At 45.3% G+C, this 15372-nt stretch overlaps 1 protein-coding gene across 1 annotated transcript in view; it reads left to right on the top strand.

Moving 5' to 3' along the window:
* The window catches only part of NXN (nucleoredoxin), a 173967-nt gene that overhangs the window by 149512 nt on the left and 9083 nt on the right, over positions 1-15372 (top strand). The gene's annotated exons all lie outside the window — the stretch shown is intronic.

The raw sequence follows: 15372 nt of genomic DNA, 5'->3' as shown, positions 1-15372 counted from the left end.
AGGCAGAGCATTGCCCTTTAGAAGGCTTACCTGGTAGATCCTGGTCAGGGTGCATGCAGAAGTCTGTCTGTCTGCCTCCCTGCCTCTAAGTAAAAAAGAAAAAGAAATAGTGTAGGGCTGTTAATTTTTTTTAGAATGTTGGCTGCTAATGCCTCCTACTAATAAAAAAGATGAAAGCAGTTCCCTTTCCAAAGAGAAGTCAAGTGGACATGACATTGTTTATTAGTCTAGAAGGAAAGGCACCAAGTTGGGTAATTTAAAGGAGACATGTCAGGCTTATTTCCTCCCAGCACTCGGTTTGCAGAGAGATTTAGAGGCTTCGAGCATGTGTCCTTTGGGGTATGAACAGAAAATTGAATTGCCACTTTATAGGGATAAGTAAACTTCATTTCTCTTAATTCATTTATTTATTCATGCAACAAATATATGCTGAGTGACTTTGAACAACTTACTTAACCTCTCTTTTATCTATAAAATAGGGAAGTTTCAGTGTTGGGTACAAAGTAGGCACTTAATAAATAACTGATTATTTCAGGGGGAAAAAAGGGAAAGAATTCAATTTTACAACCTAAAAAAGATCAACTTTTGGATGTCAATCAAAAAGCTTAAACAAAGGCAGCCAACAATATCAATAACATGATGGCAAAGAATCAATATCCTTTACAGAAAAAGAGCTCTCCCCAAATGCCACTCCAAAAGAGAAAGAAAAGACAGTTTAGACAACAAAGGTATGAGGTAGGCAATTAACCCCATGTTTATTGTCAGAATGAATATGAAAAATATTCAACATAATTTACTTTCATGAATGAGAGATAAAAACACTGAATTTGTATCTATCACATTTGCAAAGAACTCCCCCATGAAAAATAATAATAATAATCTCTAGTGTAGGGAAGACAGCAGATTGCTAGTATGAATGTAAATCAGGACTTTTCTGGAGCAGAATTGGCAGTGTACATCAGAGGCCATTAAAAAATCTATACAACCTGCCCTGGCCGGTTGGCTCAACGGTAGAGCATCAGCCTGGTGTGTGGAAGTCCCAGGTTCAATTCCCAGCCAGGGCACACAGGAGAAGCACCCATTTGGTTCTCCACCCTTCCCCCTCTCCTTTCTCTCTGTCTCTCTCTTCCCCTCCAGCAGCCAAGGCTCCATTGGAGCAAGGTTGGCCTGGAGGTAGAGGATGGCTCCATGGCCTCCGCCTCAGGCACTAGAATGGCTCCAGTTGCAACAGAGCAACACCCCAGATAGGCAAAGCATCGCCCCCTAGTGGGCATTCCGGGTGAATCCTGGTCAGGCACATGCAGGAGTCTGTCTCTGCCTCCCCGCTTCTCACTTCAGAAAAATAAAATAATAATAAATAAATAAATCTATACAACCTTTCATTTAAAAATCCCACCTGTAGGAGTTGATGCTCAAGAAATTACATATCCTGGAGCACTCAGCAGAGGCTGAGCTTCTCTTGAACAGATAGTGGCTTTTTGTTTTTTGTTTATTTCTTTCATATTTGTATTCTTGGATTTTCATTACAGACCATGGTTCTTTCTTTGCTTTAGTCCAGAAAAAACCCAGAGCTGAATTTGTAATCAGTTCAGCGATTTTTGTGAAATTGACCATCATTTCTGTGCATGCTCTTGAACCTTGCTTTGTTTTCTCTTCCTTTCTTTTTTTTTTTTTCATTTTTCTGAAGCTTGGAAACAGGGAGAGACAGTCAGACAGACTCCCGCATGCGCCCAACCGGGATCCACCTGGCACACCCACCAGGGGCGACGCTCTGCCCACCAGGGGGCGATGCTCTGCCCATCCTGGGTGTCGCCATGTTGCGACCAGAGCCACTCTAGCGCCTGAGGCAGAGGCCACAGAGCCATCCCCAGCGCCCGGGCCATCTTTGCTCCAATGGAGCCTTGGCTGCGGGAGGGGAAGAGAGAGACAGAGAAGAAAGCGTGGCGGAGGGGTGGAGAAGCAAATGGGCACTTCTCCTGTGTGCCCTGGCCGGGAATTGAACCTGGGTCCTCCACACGCTAGGCCAACGCTCTACCGCTGAGCCAACCGGCCAGGGATTCTCTTCCTTTCTTGAAGGGTATATTTTTATCTGTTTTTATTGGATTATATCATATATATTATATCACTTTTTTTTACAGGGACAGAGAGAGAGAGTCAGAGAGAGGGATAGACAGGGACAGACAGACAGGAACGGAGAGAGATGAGAAGCATCAATTATCAGTTTTTTGTTGCAAGACCTTAGTTGTTCATTGATTGCTTTCTCATATGTGCCTTGACCGCGGGCCTTCAGCTGACTGAGTAACCCCTTGCTCGAGCCAGCAACCTTGGGTCCAAGCTGGTGAGCTTTTGCTCAAACCAGATGAGCCCGCATTCAAGCTGGCGACCTTGGGGTCTCGAACCTGAGTCCTCAGCATCCCAGTCCGACGCTCTATCCACTGCGCCACTGCCTGGTCAGGCATATATTATATCACTTTTTAAGCCACCTCAAATCCTTTCTGGAAAAAGATGGAGTAGATTTAAATCCATAGGATTCTATTTCTCAAGTTCCAACTGGCCACCAGTACTGAGCTCTGTGGGAAATAAGAAACCAGAAGGGTGGCCTGGTACTGCCCTTGAGTTGACAAGATGAGACTTACATTGAGAAATTACTAAAGAGCTGAATCATAATGTAAAAGGTGTTGGTCAACTAAGTGCCGTTTTGTATGGATGCTTAGTAGACTGACACTTGTCCCAGAAGAGTGGAACCAGGTGCTGGGCCTCATTCAGCCACTTTGCTTGGTCAGGACACCTCTTCACATTTCCAAGGATAAGACATCAATGGGGCAGAATCTTTTCTTCTCCAAGGCATGGAGTCGAGTTGTCTTTTCCTTGATGTGGGGTCCAGCATGGTGCCGTCATTCCTGGTGGTCAGTGCTAAGGCCATGGGGTCACCTGCAACAAATAAATTACCCCGGGATGGCCTATATATAATGCATAGCCAGTTTGAGGTGGGCAGTCTCTGCCCTCCCAGTGCTCTGTGAGATGCTTCTGAGGACTCTCTTGGGTGGGGGGGCATGCATAGGCACAGAACAGCAATCTCCTAAGAGACACCATGAGCTCTTTAATAAGAATTCAACAAGAGTTTTGGACATACCACTAAGGCTGGAGGGCACTCTTCTGTGGACCGTTGGCCCCCAAAATGAAATTATTTTCTGTGTGCGTTCAGAAAGCAGAGAAGGGAACTCTCAGATTCTCCAGGTGTCATGTAAATATTACAGATGGAGGAGCCTCGGTTCAAGACGGCCAGAAAGTAGGCGACCATACTGAGGAGGAAGAGAATGGGGAGTTTGCAGAGCCACATTCACTTGGCACAGTCTCTTAAGGCCCTGGCAGTGTGGGGATGCGAAGTACATCTTGGCCCCTAACTTCAAGAAGCCCTCATTTGAGAATTAGAAAGCTGATCTGGAGAGGATCTTTGCCCAGGCCAGCAGCAGCCAGCCAGCCATGCCACACTGAGCCAACTGTCCAAGGCTGATGGTGCCATATTCTATAGAGCTTTCAACACCATGCAGAGGTCCGTGGACTTGACTCTTTGGACTTGTGGAGCCTTTAAAATTTTTTGATTAAGGAGAGATCAGTACAGAAGTGATATTTAAGCTAGACTGGAAGAGAAATCCCAGAGGCTGGTTGAGCACTGATATTTCTTTTTTAAATTGAGGTAAAATTGATATACAACATGATATTAGTTTCAGGTATACAAGAGAGTAATTTGATATTTATACACTGTACATAGTGATCACCACAATAAGTCTAGTTACCATCCATTTCTATATAATTGACGCCCTTCACCCATTTTGTCCACCCTCAGCCCCCTTTTCTACTGATAACCACCAGTCTGTTCTTTATGAGGTTTTTTTTTTGTTCATTTTGTTTTTTAGATTCCACCTGTAAGTGAAATCATACATTTACCTTTGTCTCTCTGACTTATCATAATACTCTCAAGGTCTATTGGTGTTGTTGCAAATGGCAAGGCTTCCTTCTTTTATGGCTGAGTAGTAGTCCAGTGTGTGTGCTTGTGCGCGCGTGTGCATACTTGCACACCATGTCCATTTATTTATTCATCATTGAGGGACATTTAAGTTGTTTTCATATCTTGGCTATCAAAAATAATGCTGTAGTGTACATAGGGATGAATATATCTTTTTAAATTAGTGTTTTTGTTGTCTTCAGATTAATACCCAGAAGTGGGATTGCTGGGTCAAATGGTAGTTCTCCTTTTAATTTTTTGAGGAACCTCCATACTGTTGTTTATGGTGGCTGCACCAATTTATATTCCTGCCAACAGTTTTGAGGGTTTCCCTTCCTCCACATCCCCTCCAATACTTGTTATTTCTTGTCTTTTTGATAATAGCCAATTTAACGGGTGTGAGGTGATGTCATATTGTGATTTTGATTTGCATTTCCTTGGTAATTAGTGATGTTGAACATCTTTTCATGTGTCTGTTGGCCATCTGTCTTCTTTGGAAAACTGCCTATTTAGATTATCTGCCCATTTTTTTAATTAGATTGTTTGTCTTTTTGCTGTTGAGTTCTTTATATATTTTGGATATTAACCCCTTATCAGATATATAATTTTCAAATATTCTTTTTCATTCAGTAGGTTGCCTTTCCATTCTGTTGATGGTTACCTTTGCCTTGCAAAAGCTTTTTAGTTTTATGTCAACCCACTTGTTTATTTTTGCTTTTGTTGCATTTTAGGGTCAGATCCAAATATTCAATGCCAAGGAGCTTACTGCCTATGTTTTCTTCTAGGAGTTTTATGATTTCGGATCTTACATTTGTCTTTGATTCATTTTGAGTTAATTTTTGTGTATGGTCTAGTGTCATTTTTTTGCACGTGTCTGACCAGTGTTTCCAACACTATCTATTGAAGAGACTATTCTTTCCCCGTTGTGTATTCTTGGCTCTTTTGTCATAAATTAATTGTATATGTATGGGCTTATTTTTGGGCTCTCTGTTCTGTTCCATTGGTCTTTGCATCAGTTTTTATGCCAGTACCATACTGTTTTGGTTACTATAGGCTTATAGTATAGTTTGTAATCAGTGAGCACGGTTATGTCCCGATTTGTTCTTTTTCAACATTGTTTTTGCTACTTGGGTGTTGTTGTTGTTTTATGGTTCCATACAAACCTTAGAATTATTCGTTCTAGTTCTATGAAAAATGCCATTGGAATTTTAATAGGGATTTCATTAAATCTGTAGATTTCTGTGGGTAGTATGGTCATTTTAACAATATTGATTATTCCAGTCTGTGAGCATAGGATGTCTTTTCATTTATTTGTGTCTGTTTCAGTTTCTTTCATCAGTGTCTCACAGCTTTCAATGTGCAGGTCTTTCACCTCCTGAGTTAAATGTATTCTTAGGTGTTCTTTTTGATACAGTTGCAAAAGAGATTGTTTTCTTACTTTTTCTTTCTGAGTTTGTTAATAGTGCATAGATACACAACAGATTTTTGTGTCTTGGTTTTTGTATCTTGCACCTTTCCTGAATTCCTGTATTAGTTTTAACAGTTTTATGGAGTCTTTAGAGTTTTCTATATATAGTATGTCATCTGCAAATAGTGACGGTTTTATTTCTTGGTTTCCAGTTTGGCTGCCTTTTACTTCCTTATCTGGCCTAATTGTGTGGCTTAGGCTTCCGGTACTGTGTTGAATAAAAGTGGCAAGAGTGAGCATCCTTGTTTTATTCCTGATCTTAGAGGAGAAGCTTTCAGCTTTTCACTGTTGAGTATGATCCGCTGATATTTCAGGTGGACACAGTAAGCACCCACTGTGACCAGGCCTCAGGGTGGGGTTCACAACAGGCCTACCTGTGGAGAAAGGGAGGCTGCTCCCTTAGGCTGGAGAGCAGGTGGCCCAACCGGCCTCTGCAATCCAGCGCCCATCTCCCTGCCTCTGCCTCCCTCCACTCTCACAGGGTCACTTATGATCTTCTGCTCCATGCATGTTTTTGGGTCTCGTGTGCGTTAGGGGTCTTGTTTCTGGCGGAAGCACATGTTGTTAGTAAGTTCTTATGCAGCATTTTACATAGATCTAACCAGTCAACAATACTGTTCCGACAAGTACAAGAGGAGGTAAGTTTTTGCACCCTGCTACCTCTAAGTACCAAAATAGAAGGTAGGGCAGATTTCCAGCCCGTTCTAGGGGTTGGAATTGCTGAGAACCTTTCTTTTCATCCTTGCAGAGGCTGGGCCAGGAGCAGTGATGGCGATGTAGACCAGGGCTAGCAGGGACTTGCCCCGTGACCTTGAGCTGAGGTTCCGAGGCCATCACTTTCCTCCCTGGTGGTCTCTCCCATGGGACAGTCTCATCTTCTTTGCATAGCCCTCCTCCAGCCTCTCTCCTCAGCAGACCTGCTTTGTGGGAGTATGGCCAGATCTCCATGATTCCCTCAGTTTCCTTCTTTTCTACCATGAAACATCTCGGTTACAGCATCAGGTTCCTAACACAGAATATCTAGGCATCCATTTTTCTCCTTTTTTGTTAGAAGTATCACTTCTTTCTAAGATTCTGCCTTGTTCTAGGGTCTTGCTCTTGCCCCCCATTTCTCTTTGCCTCCGTGTCTCTTGTCCTCCTTTTCCAACATCACAAAATGCTCAGCTCTCCCTTGGTTCTAAAAAACAAAATCTCATCATCCCCTAAAGCTAATGTCTCATATGAATGGCTCAGGCTTCCATAACAACACACCATAGGCTGGATGGCTTAAGCACTGGGAAGATTTCTGACAGTCTGGAGTCTGGGAAGGCCGAGGTCAAGGTGCCAGTTGGTTTGGTTCCCAGTAAGGGTACTCTTCCTGGCTTGAAGATGGCCACTCTGTTACTTACATGGAAGAACGGGAGACCTCTGGTGTGTCTTCTTCTTTGTTTTTTTTTTTGTCTTCCTCTTTTCGTATGGGTGCCAGCTCTATGGAAATTGGACCCCGTCCTTATGACCTTTTTCATCTCTTCACAGGCTCCATCTCTAAATGCATTGGGGTTTGGGGCTTCAACATATTAATTTGGGGGCAGTACAGTTCATACCACGTACCACCCCCCTTTTCTTCTCTCAAACGCCAGAATTCTCAAAGACACTCCCAGAGCCTCAGCTTCTTTGACTCCTACCGTGTGACAGGCCTTGTGTTGGTATGAGGAACACCAGCATGATGAAGTGATGGTCCCTGCCCTCATAGATCTGAGGGGTACCACTTCACCTCTGCCAGCCCCAGCAATGAGCTGGAAATGGTCTCCCCGGTGCCCGGGGGCTCCTGTTCACAGACTATTTAACAAAATGTAATTATGTGCCTGTCATGTGCCAGGTGATTGTTTGTACATGAACTGAAAAGGCAAAGGTCCCTGACCTCGTGGAGCTCACATTCTAGCAGAAAGAGACAGGCAATAAACAGAATTAAAAAAAAAATAAAGTGTACAGTGTAGTGTGCTGAGTTATGAGTGCTGTAGATAGAAAGTAGAACAAAGTAAAGAAATTGGGAATACAGGGTAGGATTAATGGGATCCACTTACAGACTTAATTAAACTTTAAATATTTTAAACTGATTTATAAATTTAAATCTTAAAAAAGAACACTTCTCCGAAAGGACAAAATGTTCCCAAGTTCTTAAGTAAGCCTGTTAACTCTAGTAAATTAAATTTATAAATATGGTGATTCTTAAGTTCTCCTAAATGGAGCAGTACTGTTGGTAAGGTTTTAACTTAAAATCATAACTTGGAATCAATTTCTCGGTAACACATTTTTGTTTTGGAATCACAGGGACTGCCCTGTTACTCTGCTGGGCTGCTTCCCTTAAAAACAAAAACAGACACGGAAGTTAAATATCCAGTATGTATGGGTGTCTTGACACACCCAAACGTTAATACTGTGGGTTTGATTCACATTTCTAAACTTAATTCTAGGTCTTCCTAAATTTGAAAGGTGCTCCCTTACAAGGGAAATAATTGTATACTTCCAGTTAGACCGTTTTGGAAGTCTCTTCCCGCGCTCACTGAAGTTCCGTATGTGGATGACCCTCGTCACAGTGCTGTCTCCTTGCCTTCCAGACAGGACAGTCTTCGCCTTTGGAGTCCTTGTAGCTTAAGGCCCCCTGGTCTGGGGTCATTTCTGAATTCATCTCTTGTCTTGAAAGCCGGCACCTCCTCCCTAGGCTGCACCGTCCCTCACTTGAATTTTGCTCTTCTTTACCTCTGAGGATATTTAAATACTTCCAGCCTAGCTCTGAATACCTTTGAACTTGAAGGAGTTGTGTATTCTTTCATACTCTTCATAGCATCACAAAATTGAAAATGATTTTACCTTGAATTCTGAATATTTCTGAGCTTTGTGTGACTCTGTGGTTACAACTTCCAAAGTCATTCCACTGATATGTTTATGTGTATGTATGTATGTATGTATGTATGTATAGTCTGAGCTGTTTTTTTTTTTTTTTTTCAGGGACAGAGAGAGAGTCAGAGAGAGGGATAGATAGGGACAGACAGACAGGAACGGAGAGAGATGAGAAGCATCAATCATCAGTTTTTCGTTGCGACACATTAGTTATTCACTGATTGCTTTCTCATATGTGCCTTGACCGCGGCCTTCAGCAGACCGAGTAACCCCTTGCTGGAGCCAGCGACCTTGGGTCCAAGCTGGTGAGCTTTTTTGCTCAAGCCAGATGAGCCCACGCTCAAGCTGGCGACCTCGGGGTCTCGAACCTGGATCCTCTGCATCCCAGTCCGATGCTCTATCCACTGTGCCACCGCCTGGTCAGGCTGAGCTGTTTTTATTCACGGTTCTTCTGGTACCAAATGTGTGGGGTTCTTTCCCCCACACCAGCCAGTTCTTTGACATCTGCTGTCACATGTGTACAATTCAATTTGGACACCATGTACCTGGAGTTAGGGTTGGAGCCCACAGAACCTGCCTCTCTCCCACGTCAGATGTCAGTTGCAAGTCCCAGTACTTTTGACTGATTGGCTCTAAATCGGTTCCTGTGACCCCTCCTCAGCTTCAATAATTTGCAAGAACAGCTCATAGAATTCAGGAAAACATTTTACTTACTAGTTGATTGTAAAGGATACAACTCAGGAACAGCTAAATGTAAGAGAGGGCAAGGGAAGGTCCCTGAGGAAGGGGTGTGGAGCTTCCATGCCCTGGCCAGGCACGCCACGCCCCCAACCGGCCTCCATGGCACCAGCACCAACTTGGAAGCTTTCTAAACCCATTACTTAGGGGTTTTAGGGAGATTTCAGTATATAGGCATGATTGTTTAAATCACTGACCATTGGTCATTGATTTAATTCTAGCTTTTCTCTTTTCCTACCAGGTTAAGGTTGGAGGCAGGGGTGGGTGGGGTGGTGGTGGAGCAAAATGAGCCAACCTTCTAATCATGTATTTCCGTGACCAGCCACCGAACTGAAGCTATTTAGGGGCCCCCAGCCTCCAGCCATGCATTAGCTTACAAGAAGACACCCTCACCACTCCCACATCCTAAGTGTCTTAGAGGCTCCTGTATCAGGATCTGAGACTAGGACCAAACAGAAGGTGCTCCTTTCACCCCTTATCACTCAGGAAATTACAAGGGTTTTAGGAGCTTTGTGCTAGGAACTGGGGACGAAGACCAAACATTTATTTATTACTGTAGTACCACACACACACACACACACACACACACACACACACACACACACACACACAGAGTCACTGCAGGGCTTTACTGTTCATGTCAGCGCATCCTCCAGGGCCGTCTCTGGCTGAGCCTATGCTCTGCTTTGACTCTGTGTCCTGGACTCTTGCTGCATTTTCTGTCTCCTCCTGAAGCATTTGATGGAGGTGCTTTCACAAAGCAGGACAAGGTACATTCCCCACTCCCACCCCCACCCCCCAAGGTAAGCCACCTCCACCTGGCCTGTCTTTGTGCCTCACAGTAAGTCAATAACGTGACCTGACAGTATTTCGTATATTGAGGTACATGAGGGCAGAACTTCCCTGTGTGGTCCTGACAGGCTCCAATGAAATGGCTCATGCAAAAAGAACTCAGATGCCTCTCAGCATCTCGAGAGCCAGGCTGAGAGCGTGCCTGGGTTCTAAGTGTCACCAGCATACTGCAGGAGGCCTTGTATACATGCCAGCAGTGTGTTGAGATGTCCATCCAGGTGTGGTGAGAGAGTGTGGATCTTGAGACCAGACCTCTGCTCCACGAGTCCCCCTTTTACAAAGCGGCAGGGCCTGCTGCAGCCTTGATGGTGAGTTTGCCCCAGGCAGGTCAGGCCGCAAGTCCTGCTGCTGCTGCTGGGTGGGTTGCTGGCTCCCTCGGGTGCTCTGGATGGTGCCCAGGCTGTCAACCAACAGCCTTAACTGGCCCTCTGGGTTCACGGGGACCCTGGCATTTGGCCTCCATCCATTTCCTTTGATGGGCATATAGCTGGATTGCCCTGAGTTGGAGGGCCTCCTTACTCACCTCACTAAGCAGACTGGAATTTGCAGCCCTATAAGCTATTTAAAAATGCCTTTCTAAAGAGAGGATTTAGACACACTTGGCAAAGGCAAATCCCATTAGCAATTGTCTAATCCTGGCTGTCAGAAAACACTGAGTTCTTTGCAGGGAGGCTTAGAGCCCCTTCTCTCCGGGGTTAGGGGCCCTAGGTGGTTTTGTCCTTTCCCCTCCGCTGCCCCCAGCCTTTGGAGATAGCAGGTGGGGCCTAGAGTAGAGGTTGGCCCTGCCACCAGGGGAACAGACACCCGTGAGGCCTGGCTGCTGGGAGGCTGTATGTGAGGGCCATTCACTCTCGCAGGATCTGTTTACCTTCCACTTCTGTTTGCTCGTTCCTCTGCTTTTCCTTCTCTCCTTCCTTCCTCCTTCCTTCCTCTTCCATTCCCCACCTCTCTCCTTCCTCTTCCCTTCCTTTACCGTCTTCCCTGCCCCTTTCAAAATACAGATTTGAGGCAGTATCTTTTTTTTTTTTTTTTACAGGGACAGAGATAGGGACAGACAGACAGGAACGGAGAGAAATGAGAAGCATCAATTATCAGTTTTTCGTTGCTGTTGCAACACCTTAGTTGTTCATTGATTGCTTTCTCATATGTGCCTTGACTGTGGCCTTCAGCAGACCAAGCAACCCCTTGCTCAAGCCAGCGACCTTGGGTCCAAGCTGGTGAGCTTTTTTTTGCTCAAGCCAGATGAGCCCACCCTCAAGCTGGTGACCTTGGGGTCTCGAACCGGGTCCTCCACATCCCAGTCCAACGCTCTATCCACTGTGCCACCGCCTAGTCAGGCAGTATCTGTTTGTTTTATATAGAAGCGAAGCATTTGGAGACTGTATTTTTCCGTCACTGGAGGGCAAGGGGCTGGTGCTGGTGTGTTTTGTAGACAGAGCTCAGGGTCACAGGTTATCCTGGCCACGGCCCTGGAGAAAGCAGGCCCTGTGGGCAGAGCTGGGGGCCCTCTCAGGACCTACTGAGTAGCTTCTGTGTCCTGCTTTGTTTATCTTGTTTTATGTTGAGAACATAAAAAAAAGAAAAAATGGAAAGGACAAGAATAATGTAAGGCCCGCCTGGAATTGAGGGTTTTGCTTCAGGTATTTAAAATATAAAGATGGGAGCATTACTGTAGGCAGAGGTGGGGTTCCTTTTACTCCTCTGCAGCGCCTTTCTCTTTCCTTCTCCCCCAGGGAACTACCGGGTCTTTAATGTGTATGCTCCTAATCTGTCTTCATATTTTAACTGCATATATATGAATCCATGAATAATAGATGGTCGTGCTGGGTGTGTACTTTACAGCATACTTAAATACTGACACGGTGTGATATGCTGCAACTTGCTTTTCTAGTTTAACGTTATGTTGTCAAGATTTATTCTTGTCGGTATTTATATCTGGTTCATTTCTTTTCAGTGCCGAGAAGTGTTTCATTACATGACTGTACCATGGTTTATTTATCTATTCCAATGTTAATGGATACTTGGTTGTCTCTGGTTTTTCTATATTTCAAGAATATTGCCTTAAATGACTCCGTGTCTGTCTCCTGACATAGGCACGTGCCCAAGAAGCTTTCAGGCTTTCTGGCCGCGTTCATGTAGTCCCAGACCTACCCCTCTGACCTCCCTTGGGTTTCTTTGAGCTTCACTGGACACACCAGCTGCCTTCTTTCTTTCGTTAGTTTTCTAAGCAAAGAAAGTTTTAGGGGAGCCAGGAGGGATAGAATCGGCAATTAATCCAAAGCATGGTTTGGTATTGTCATTCCCACCCCACCCCTATTGCCCTTTGGTTCTTGTTTGGTTTTTATTTTGTGTTAATAATTTATCATAACACCATTTAAGAAAACTCAAACATGTCTATCTTACCCACATTCTTGTCTCACTAGCACAACTGTTTTCACTTTCTGAGTCCGTTTTGGTCTCTGTCCACATGCATATTTATCCATAGTTGTAATTGTAAAGTAGCTTGTGTATTGTGTATTTTCTATGTAACCGTATATTACCAACGTTTTCCATCTGCCACAGTCTTTATAATTGCCATTTCCTTGGTTACATAATGTTTTAACCCTGTCCATGTGCGCTGACCTGCTGTTCCTGTCCAAAGATCTGCTTTCCTTCCATTTCTCCTCCCAGCTCCCCCCCAAATCTTTGAGCGATACTCCCAGCACCCTCAGAGCGTGTAGCCATCTAGAAACAGAGAAAGAAAGCTTTCTAGACTACCACCTGCCCATCTTCCTTGCTCCAGATGCCCCCACCTCTGCTTCCTCTTTTATTTTTATTCATTGATTGATTTGAGAGATAGAGAGAAACATTGATTTCTTGTTCCACTTGTTTATGCATTCACTGGTTGATTCTTGTATATGTCCTGAGCAGGGTTCAAAGCTGCAACCTTGGTGTATTGGGATGATGCCCTAACCAGCTGAGCTACCTGTTCAGGCCTAGCTTCCTCCTTTAAAACTCCCTCTTTCCTTGGCAATAGAAAAGCATCTAAACTAAACTATGGGATAGTATCAGTACACGGGGCTTTGAGATTATTTTAAATACAAAGGGACTCCTCCCAGGAACAGTTCGGAGGGGCTTCTTGGGCTTTGTTCTCTCTTTTCTAGGTTTGGAGGGAGGAGGTCAAAGTGATTATTAGGCACTGTTTGTGGTCCAGCATAGCTCCCCAGAGGGCTTGGGGTTGAAGCCCTCTATTAGAGCATAAAGTATATGTTCCTTGCCCAAAGGTTAAGCTTAGGATGGTACAAGTAAAAGATGCCAGCCCCAGGCAGACATCACACGGTTCTTGGAACCCTTGCTACAGTGCTGACATTGTCCTGTCTTCTGTTTCAACTAACTCCCTCCACTGGTGTGGAGGTTTCTGTTTATCCTGCTAGAGTAAGGCACCAGTCTTCCGTATCTATGCCTTCTTATGAGCCAAAGAATCGACTTAGGGATGATAAAAATAGTGATGAACTTATGTATAACAAGGCCTCATATTTATGGTATACTTTTGTATACCAGATACTCTGCTAAAAAGCACTTTATACTGGTCATCTTATTTATTCCTTACAACAACCAAATAAGACAGGGAAGTATCACTAACCCTGTTTGATGGTGGGGAAAGGAGGCCCTGGGAAGTTAAGCGACATGCCCGGGTCTTCCTTAGAATTCTCGCCATGCTTTCCCCCAGCCATCCGAGCTGGGAAATGATGTGTTTAAGCGAAGCGAAGACAAGCTGCTCCTTTTCATTCCCTCCAGAGATGCCCCTTGCTGGTGTAGAGGTTATTTCGTATAAAGGCATTGATTAGAAGTGTTCCATTGCCTTGAAATTTCCCATTAGAGGCTTTGCCCTATTTTCTCCTTAGAAGTTTCTGATTCAAGGGAGGGAGGGCAGGCTTGATGGGGCAGGAAGAGAAGAGGGAGGTGGGTGGAGCAGAAACCTGCGGACGCAGTGGTCCTCCGATGCCCTAGTCATGAGAGTCCCCAATCCAGGTGGCGTGAGAGCCCCCACCATCTGGTGGCCCAGGAGAAAGAGCAGCTGGTTTTACACCAGGCAATCCAGGGTTCCTGTCCCAGTGTGGCCGCTGGCTGGATGACCGTGGGGGGATAACTGTACTTCCCACAACCATCTGCTGTGAGGACTGAGGACTGGCTGAGGAGCATCTGTCGGGCTTCGCACAGAGCAGATGCACCGGAGATGCCAGCTGCCCCCCTCTGCCCTCTCCTTCATCCTGGAGGGGAACACACACTTAGGGCTCTCAGGCCAAGCTATGCATGATCTGGTGATGGGAAGGGGCTCGGCATGTGCACTTGGATTCTTTTCCCTTCTGTGTGCCAGGAATGGGCTTCTCTAGGTTGAGTCTGATTAAGGTAACAGTCACATGCACCTTGTTATCTTGGGCTTTTAGACTCAGGTTTCAGTGCTCAAAGCACCAAATATAAGTGGGGACTTTTCTCCCATAGTTGTGGGGAAGGAGTGGGGAGACGCAAGGTCTGGCGGAACTGTTCCTTTTTGAAATCAGCTGAGGATGCCTCTGCAGCCAACTGGGGGCCTGATCCCCACAGGCGTGGCCTTGAGAGAGCCTGCAGCCATGGTAACAAAGAAGGCGCTATAGAGTCATCCCTTGGAGAAACTGAGGTACCAAACCAGGAAGTGGACTTCTTTGCCTTTGGATTTTATTTCTCCTTCCTTCACTGTGTCTGTGTCTATGTGCCCTCCACAGACCAGCTCTGCATCCTGCATCGGGGCTACAGAGAGGCCGGCTGCGGTACCTAATCACAGCAGTGGGCGGGCCCCGGTTTAGCCCAACAACTGTAATTGCCCCATTTTAGAAATGCACTGAATCTCTGATTAAAGAACTTAGCCAGAGCATTTTTGAGATAGGGCTTCGGGGATGGCAGGCTCTTGCAGCAGCAGCCAGCCTGTGTGGCCCCAGCCCCAGCCTTGGGCAGGGCTGCTGACTTGAAGCCCAGCCTCATCCTCAGGGATGTGGACAAACCCAGGCTTCCAGGTGATAATTGTACAGGTTCGAGGAGGAGGCTGGAAATGCCCAAGTCTCTTGTGCTCCCACATAACATCTCCAGAGGCATGGGCAGCTCCAAGCGCATCTTCAAGCCCCATAAGATCTGGCTATGAAGGGCGAGAGTGGCTGTCCTCCGGAGCCCGTTTCTCTCTGGGCCTGTTCCTGAACACACCAAGCCACTTCTTCTAATAGGTGCGAACATAATGGATTTGTTTATTCCTTTTGAAGACAGGCCCACCACCGCATGCCCGCTGCGCCAACTGCCACGGCACGTTAAAAAACACCAGGGCCTTATTTCTGGTACCTCAGCCTACCCCCCATGGAGAAATAAAATGTCAGTGGAGCAAATTACTGACTGAATGCATTGGAACCTATAAATATTAAAT

The sequence above is a fragment of the Saccopteryx leptura genome, chromosome 2 (genome assembly GCF_036850995.1).
Source record: "Saccopteryx leptura isolate mSacLep1 chromosome 2, mSacLep1_pri_phased_curated, whole genome shotgun sequence".
NCBI lineage: Eukaryota > Metazoa > Chordata > Mammalia > Chiroptera > Emballonuridae > Saccopteryx > Saccopteryx leptura.
The sequence above is the reverse complement of the archived record's forward strand: the minus strand, read 5'-3'. Positions and strand labels throughout refer to the sequence as shown.